At 47.8% G+C, this 8224-nt stretch overlaps 1 protein-coding gene across 6 annotated transcripts in view; it reads right to left on the bottom strand.

The window, feature by feature from the left end:
• MGRN1 (mahogunin ring finger 1) overlaps positions 1-6895 on the bottom strand; it is a 109885-nt gene extending 102990 nt beyond the window's left edge. For 5 of the 6 annotated variants that reach the window (XR_012656519.1, XR_012656518.1, XM_032781617.2 and 2 more), the window contains exon 1: positions 6667-6844. The gene's annotated coding sequence lies outside the window, so the exon portion shown is untranslated. Of the gene's footprint in view, positions 1-6666 lie in introns of all 6 variants that reach the window. The other variant, XM_032781619.2, reaches the window with a different exon arrangement.
• Positions 6896-8224: the final 1329 nt, after the last annotated feature.

The raw sequence follows: 8224 nt of genomic DNA, 5'->3' as shown, positions 1-8224 counted from the left end.
CAGATGGGTATAATACGCTCATCTTCCCGTGCATGGGCATCTCCAGTGGTTCTAGTTCCCAAACCAGATGGGGAAATACGCTTTTGCGTGGACTACCGCAAGCTAAATGCTGTAACTCGTCCCGACAACTATCCAATGCCACGCACCGATGAGCTATTGGAGAAATTGGGACATGCTCAGTTCATCTCTACATTAGACTTAACCAACGGGTACTGGCAAGTACCGCTAGATGAACCCGCCAAGGAAAGGTCAGCCTTCATCACCCATGCAGGGGTGTATGAATTTAAAGTGCTTCCCTTTGGGCTGCGAAATGCACCCGCCACCTTCCAAAGACTTGTAGATGGTCTCCTAGCAGGATTGGGAGAATCTGCAGTTGCCTACCTCGATGATGTGGTCATTTTTTCTGATTCATGGACAGAACACCTGGAGCACCTGGAAAAAGTCTTCGAGCGCATCAGGCAGGCAGGACTAACTGTTAAGGCTAAAAAGGGTCAAACAGGCCAAAACAAAGTGACTTACCTTGGACACCAGGTGGGTCAAGGAACGATAACTCCCCTACAGGCCAAGGTGGATGCTATCCAAAAGTGGCCTGTCCCAAAGTCAAAGAAACAGGTCCAATCCTTCTTAGGCTTGGCCGGATATTACAGGCGATTTGTACCACACTACAGTCAAATAGCTGCCCCACTAACAGACCTGACCAGAAAGACACAGTCAAATGCAGTTAAGTGGACTTAACTTTTAATATCGCTATCAGTAACAGAGGTAGATGCAAAGGGACAGCATCAAGTTAAAAATCTTATTAAAAACAAGTTTTAACTACCACATTGTGATTCACAAATAATTAAGACATAATTGCTTTGCACAGTTTAACTTCTGTATTTCTCCCAGCCTAGACCATGAAATCAAAACTAGTCACTTACATTTGTTTCTGATCTATTTCATTTTCAGTTCTCAGGCCCATGTCCTCTGGTAGCCTATCTTTCAGCCTGAGGGTCAAACATGTTATTCCCAAAAGTCAAGGGTCACAAATCAACAGTTTAGCGACAGATTTTCTGCCCTATTCTGCTCCCTTTGCACTGATTAGGTGGCACAAAAGGAGCAGAAGCTCTCTGCAGATCCCTGCTGTGGATTTATTTTTTGCTGTATTCATAACTTTTTGTCTCCAAACCAGGAAGCAGCTATCTTAGTTTCCGGTGAATTATTTATTTTCTCAAAGGGATCAACCTTTAATATTTATATAACACTAGGGAAAGCAGCTTTTCCATAAATGCTCCAGGCTCTGGATTTTCCATCTCTGCTGGACAGCCCAGAATACATGTGTTTTGGGATTATGCTTGGTCTACTGGTAGCTCTACCTGGCTTTTCAACCCAGCACTGTCTTTTGTCAGTCCTTTGTTCTAAACAGTAACCACCACTAAGGATGGATTTTGTACATTCAGTCCAGATTGAGCCAATTGAATCATTTTAATTTCTCCTCCAAAAAAAGTCAGAGGGTTGGAGTTTACCTAGTCCAGAAACAAGGTCATACACTTGATCTTAGCCAAAAGGCCAAGAAGCGAAGGCCTGGTCTACACTACAAAGTTAGATCGACGTACACCACCTTGCATTAACTCGCTGTGCATGTGTCTCCATGCTTAAATTTGTCTCCCGCCAATGTAAGTGCGCCATTACAGCAATGCAGTAGCACCACCTCCCTGAGATGTATAGAGCCAGGGTCGACATACTGAGATTGATGCAGTGAAAGTGCAGACACTGCATTATCTATGTCGACCTTAACGGTCCTCCAGCAGCTGACCTTTAAAACCCTGCAGTTTTTTGAAATGCCTTTTCCTGATTGCACAGCTTGGCAAGCACCCCTAGCAGTCACCTACTGTTGTGTGCAACTGCCCAGCCGACTATGCCTATTACATGCATCCAGGGGCTCCAGCTATACCTCGATCCAGGATCCGTTTGAGACTCTACTGCAGTTCAGTCAGTCACGGTATTGAGCACAGGCGAGCCTGACGCAGGGGAAGGAACATCAGGTAAGTGTGTAAATGTATGTCTCATTATAATGATATACTGATGGCACCCCTAATGTAACAGCTATCGACTTTGCATTAATTTACTTACACTAGGAGAGGCAGAGGAGTTCTCAGCTTTTCATTACTCTGTACGGTTTGACACAGGGGGCCATATGGAGCAATCTGTGTGCACAGGGATGTCCCTTGAATCCTCCTGAGAGAGCTCAATGAAACATTCCTGGAAGCACTTTACAATCCTCTCCCAAAGGTTTCTAGGGATGACAGTGGGTGATAACATTGCCAGGTACCATTGGGTGATAACATTGCCAGGTACCATTGCAGCATACAGGCTAGTAGCTTCACATACACTGACCTACGAAAGCCCTGGCTGCTGTATGTGTAGCCAAAATGGACATGAACATTCTTTCTCTTTGTTAAGTTCAATACCATTCACGTATTAAGATTTTTATGTATTTGCTTTTAAGTTGCACGCACAAAAATTTTTTTTGTTAGTCAATAAAATTCTATTGTTCGGAAAATAATTCATCTTTATTAATTCCCAACATGTGCTGCAGAATGCCTAGCAGAACTGAAGGCGTCTACTTGTTACTGTCAGCATGATGCAACTCATAGGATCAGTGACAGCGTAATAGTCATAAATGTACAGCAAGCACCACCAAATTAATAGGTGCATTGGCAGTGTTATATTCACAGATGTACACCAAGCAGCACACAACTCCTAACAGTCCCCCAAAACAGCAGAGCCAGGTAGAGCACAGTACACCACAGGCATTACTGAAAGAGCGTTTTAACAGTGAGCCAGCCACAAGGTCTCCCTGAGCTGTACAGCTCTGCACTGAGCTCTTCTAATAACCCTTGCTGCCAGGGTGCAACTCTCCACTGAGCCAGATGCAACTTTTCCCCTTTGCTTGACAGATACTATGCAAGACACAGCAGGCAGCTATAACCATTGGGATATTTTTCTCACAGAGATCCAACCTGGTGAGTAAACAACATTAGCATCCCTTCAGTCTACCAAAAGCACATTCAACTGGGATTCTGTACCTACTGAACCAATGAATCTCTCCCGTGGTGCTGTCCAGGTGGCCGGTATACAGCTCCGTGAGCCAGGGGAGTAAGGGGTAGGCTGGATCCACCAGGATCATTATTAGCATTTTAATATCACCAATGGTAATCTGCTGTTTGGGAAAGAAAGTCCCTGCTTGCAGCTTTCTGAACAGTCCTGCATTCCTAAAGATGTGAGGATCAAGCACATTCCTGGACCAGCCCATGTTGATGTTGGCAAAGTGTCCCCCGTGATCCACCAACACTTGCATAATCATAGAGAAGTATCCCTTTCTGTAGATGTACGCTGGGACAAGATGGGTTGGTGCCAAAATTGTACAGTCATCGCAGTTATTAAATCGTTTGTATGCGCACACTTGGTTTCTTATGTCGGCAGTGCGTGTCCTCCCCAGAAGCACTTGTGTCGATTGTACTATCAATGTGGGACAGATCCTGAAATCCAGTAACAGCTGATATAAGCAACGCAGTGTCTACACTGACACCACGTCATCCTAATGACATCGACCATGACTCTATGCCGCTTGAGGAGGTGGTGTTACTAAATCGTCGTAGAGAGGCACTTACATCATGAGGATCCAAAGTTAAGTGAAGACAACGCAAGGCAATTTACTAACCGTGTAGTGTAGACCAGGCCTGAGTTTCAAGCCTTTTTAGGCAGGGTCAGGATTGTGCATGCCTTTAGGAAGCAGGCCCATCCCCACAGAACACAATGCTGAAGGTGGCTGTCCGTCTCTGGAAATTCAGGGTCACGAGTTCTGTACCCACTGTGGGAAACAGAGAACTGCCTGGGGACCAATCAATGAACATCCCTATAATCAAACTGCTGAGAAATGTCTCACAAACAATGTCTTCTGTCCATACATACTCTGAGCCTCTTCAAATAAGATGAATTAGTTCATCATTCCCGCTGCAGAAATGCCACAGTAATCTAAATACCATGATGACTGACAAATTACAGCCGTCATGAGCCTACATCTAGAACCCACTGTGATGACTGACTTTACATCCCAATTACACAAGGCAGCACCATAAGTCTCTTGCGTTTTTAGTTAGTAGGCTGGTTCCCCTGTACATTTCAAATCACCCCAAGACCACAAACATCCTCCTTCCTTTCCCCTCATCAGGCCATTTAAAGATTCTATTGATACACTGGTTTGACCACCGTTAACATATACCAGTGAACAGCGCCTCAGGTTTGTTGATCACAGCAGTCTCTCTCTAGAACAAGCACAAGGGCATCTGCTTAAGAAGCCCTTGGGAAAAGAGACAGCCACCTCTTAAACGGTGCAACACAAACACTTCTGCCCCCACTGAAAGCTTCACCATTAAGTCTAATTTAACCCACATCTCTACAATCCCATGGCAACAGATGCCCCTGATTTATTTGAATCCAATTAATTATGCTGGGGAGGGTAAGAGACACAAAGGATAAAGAGTCACAGGGCATTGGCAATACAGATGTTTGTGTGTGTATGTCATTGCTAGGAGAGCAGCTAGAAGACCTGATAAAAATGTTTCACGTTAACAGATAAGTTAACACATCAATCTGATTCCTATATTCCCTTGCAAACCAATACTCAGGAGCAACTTTTAGGAGAACCTAGAGTCTTGAAAGTTGTGGGGATTCAGGACTGGATGTCCCAACCTAAGTTCCCTGCAAGCTGCGCCTACTAAGCACTGCACAGGCACTCGAGGAACCCGCCCAGCCAGCGGAGGGGTGGCTCTCCCTGAGTCCAAACTCAGCCCCAGACCTGCCACAGCTGGGGCATCCCTCCCACGGCCCGAACCTGCTGCAGCGGGTGGAGGGGCACCCCTCCCCAGTCCCAACCCAGCCCATGTGTGGAAAAATTTAGAGGGAACTCTCCCAATTCTCTTTAACCAATGACAGGCAATCGCCTCTTCAGTTCAGATTTGTGCAACCTTCAGGCTGGAGCTTGGTAGTCACATTCTGGGGTCTCTGGACCTCCCAGTTTGAGGAATTCACCAATCAGAAGAATCAAATGACCTTGTCCCATGGACTATAGACAAAAATCCCTCCGTAAGCAGAATTAATAACACTGAACAAGCCTCTCATTCATAGGAGAAAGGAAGAAAGGAAAACGATGGATGGAACAAAACAGAAGTGGCAGCCATACAGGTCCCCGGGAAGAGTGAAAGGAAAAAAATAATCAAATGAACCTTTTTGTTTAAGCAACACATTTACACTGTCAGGCGAAAAAATTCTTTCTGTAGGACTTTAGGGGCCAGACAGCCTGGAAGTAACAGATTTATTGATTCAGTAAGAATCAGGTTTTCTTCCTGCTCTGTGGAGGCATGCGTTTCTTGTTAAGTTCTGATGGTGCAAGGGGCTGTCTCCAACCCATGCAGTGACAGCAATAAGCATTTAGTCTGAGGAGATGCTGTCTTCTTACTCCAAAGTGTTGCTTTCTGTGTCTTTAACCCTGAGGTCAGGTACTGGCCGGAAGGAAGCATTATCCCACCCAGTAATTTTTGTTGAGCACCACACACCCTGTATTGTTTACACCATACAAGAAGGAAGTTAAATGCAGAGATGGGGAAACAGAGAATAGTTCTTATGGTGTAAAGAACTCAGATGCTCTGAGTTTTAGACAAGCAGGGCTAAGCCACGAAAGCCCATGAAGTGCTCTTAAAACTCCACATGCAGATCCACACCCATTCTTTTCCCAGGGAGCTCCCCTCTCCTGTACTATAACACAACCCAAAGGACTCCTGGCAGGTATTACAGGCCCATCATCTAAGTGTTTGATAAGCAAAGGTCTCTATAAGATCCATGGGGAAAAAAAAATCTTCCCATGATGTAAATTCTCCCATCATGTGTGCAACCCAAACTCTGCACCCTTGGGCTAGGACAGGGGTCCCAAAAGAGGGACTTGGCCAGCTGCGTGCCACCCAAGCAGTGATAGCAGCAATCAAACTGCACAGGTGAGGCCAAGCAAGCGCTGTCTGAAGTAACAACTTCACTGTCAATAAGACAAGTAGGGGGTGTGCCGGATGGGCGTTAACTGGCCAGAGGATCTTGGGACTGCGCTGATCACACCTACATGAAACGGTGACCTTTAACCTCCAAACTTCCCAAGGCCCCGGGGAATGGGTGTAGGGTGCAAGCAACCTCCTGGGGCAGAGACGCGGCCAGGCCCCCAAACTGAGCACCGCCAAGGGGGGCCAGGGCCCAGGGGAGAGCGCGATGTTCGGGGCGCTGGGAGGAATGGAGGGGGCCGAGGCCCGGGGAGCGCTGGGGAGCTGAGAGGAGGTTGATGCGGGGGCAGGACCCAGGGGCGCTGGGGGAAGGCGGGGGGTCGAGCGTGCCGGGTGAGGGTCGGGGGTCGAGGCCCCGGGTGTGACGAGGGCCGGGTCGAGGCGCCGGGGGAGGCGGGGAGTGCCGGGGGTGGTTGGGAGGCGGGGAGGGCCGGGGTCGAGGCGCTGGGGGGAGCGGAGTGCCGAGGGGGCGGAAGGCCGGGGTCGAGGCGCTGGGGGAGCGGGGTCGAGGCCCCGGGGGGTGTGGGAGGGCCGAGGGTCGAGCCTGGGGGACGATCTGCCCCCGGCCGAACGCCCTTACCGGACTTCGGCGGGTAGCGATAGGCCGAGTTGGCCTGGATGTCGATGTCCTCCACGCCCCGCGATGCGCCGCCTCAGCAGGGAGCCATGGCGGACCGGACCGCCGGAGACCAGCACGGCGAGAGCGGCCAGCGAGCGCCCCGTACCAGCGACTCACACCACCACAGCCAGTCGGCGGGCACTACGGGAAAGCGAGTCCTCCCCTCCTTTCGGCAAGCAGCCCCCGCCCCTGGGACTACAACCCCAGCCAGCCACTGCGCCCGGTCCGCCACGCCACAGCCCGACGGCTCAGTCGGGCAGTACCAACAGCGAAGTTGGGGTGCGAGTAGGGGCTGTGCGTGCCCCCTCACCCAGTGGACTCTTCCGGGATGTTGGAAGCTGTAATGCGCAAAGCCGCCAGCCGAGGCGCTGCCTCCTGTCCGGCAGCCCAGCCTACGAAGATTGGGCTTGCTGCAGCGGATCAGCTGGAGCAGTCCCCCCAAGGGCCCACCCGCCAGCCAGGGCAAGGGGGATCTCTGAGAGGAAGCCCCTGCATAGCTATGCAGGGTGACGGAGCCTCCCGCCACTGGGCTCCCCGTAGCCTCACCGGATCACCCCAGCAGGGTGGGGGAGGTTGACAGGAGCCCTCACTCAGACATCCTAGGGCCTGCTACATAGAAAGTGATGGGTCTAATTTAGCTGTTACCTCTCAAAAAGAGATTTTGAGTCAGTGTGGATAGTTCTCTGAAAACATCGACTCAATGTGCAGCGGCAGTCAAAAAAGCAAGCCAGTGTTGGAATCATTAAGAAAGGGATAAAATAAGAGAAAATATCATATTGCCTCTATGTGAATGCAGGTATGCCCACAGCTTGAACACTGCGTGCAGAGTGTGGGCGCCTCATCTCAAAAAAGATATATTGGACTTGGAAAAGGTTCCGAAAGGCGAAGAAAAATATAGTGGTATGGAATGGTCCATCTGAGGAAGATTAATAAGACTGGACTTTCGCTTGGAAAAAGAGATGACTAAGGGGCACATTGACTGAAATCTATAAAATCATGACTTGGTGTAGAGAAAGCAAATAAGAGAAGTGTTTATTACGCCTCATAATTCAAAACTAGGGGTCACCAAATGAAATTAACAGGCAGCAGGTTTAAAATAGGGCTGTCGATTAACTCACATGATTAACTGAAAAAATTAATTGTGATTAATCGCAGTTTTAATTGCACTGGAAATAATAGAATACTAATTGAAATTTATTAATATTTTGCATGTTTTTCTACATTTTCATATATATTGTATTCGTGTTGTAATTGAAATCAAAGTGTATATTATTTTTGCTTACAAATATTTGCACTGTAAAAATGATAAAATAAATAGTATTTTCAATTCACCTAATACAAGTATTGTAGTGCAATCTCTTTATCATGAAAATTGAACATACATATCTAGAATTATGTACAAAAAACTGCATTCAAAATAAAACAATGTAAATTTTAGAGCCTGCAAGCCGACTTAGTTCTACTTCTTGTTCAGCCAATCGCTCAGACAAACAAATTTGTTTATATTTGCAGGAGATAA

The sequence above is a fragment of the Chelonoidis abingdonii genome, chromosome 9, assembly GCF_003597395.2.
Source record: "Chelonoidis abingdonii isolate Lonesome George chromosome 9, CheloAbing_2.0, whole genome shotgun sequence".
Lineage (NCBI taxonomy): Eukaryota > Metazoa > Chordata > Testudines > Testudinidae > Chelonoidis > Chelonoidis abingdonii.
Note: the sequence above shows the minus strand (reverse complement) of the source record. Positions and strands in the feature narration are given on the sequence as shown.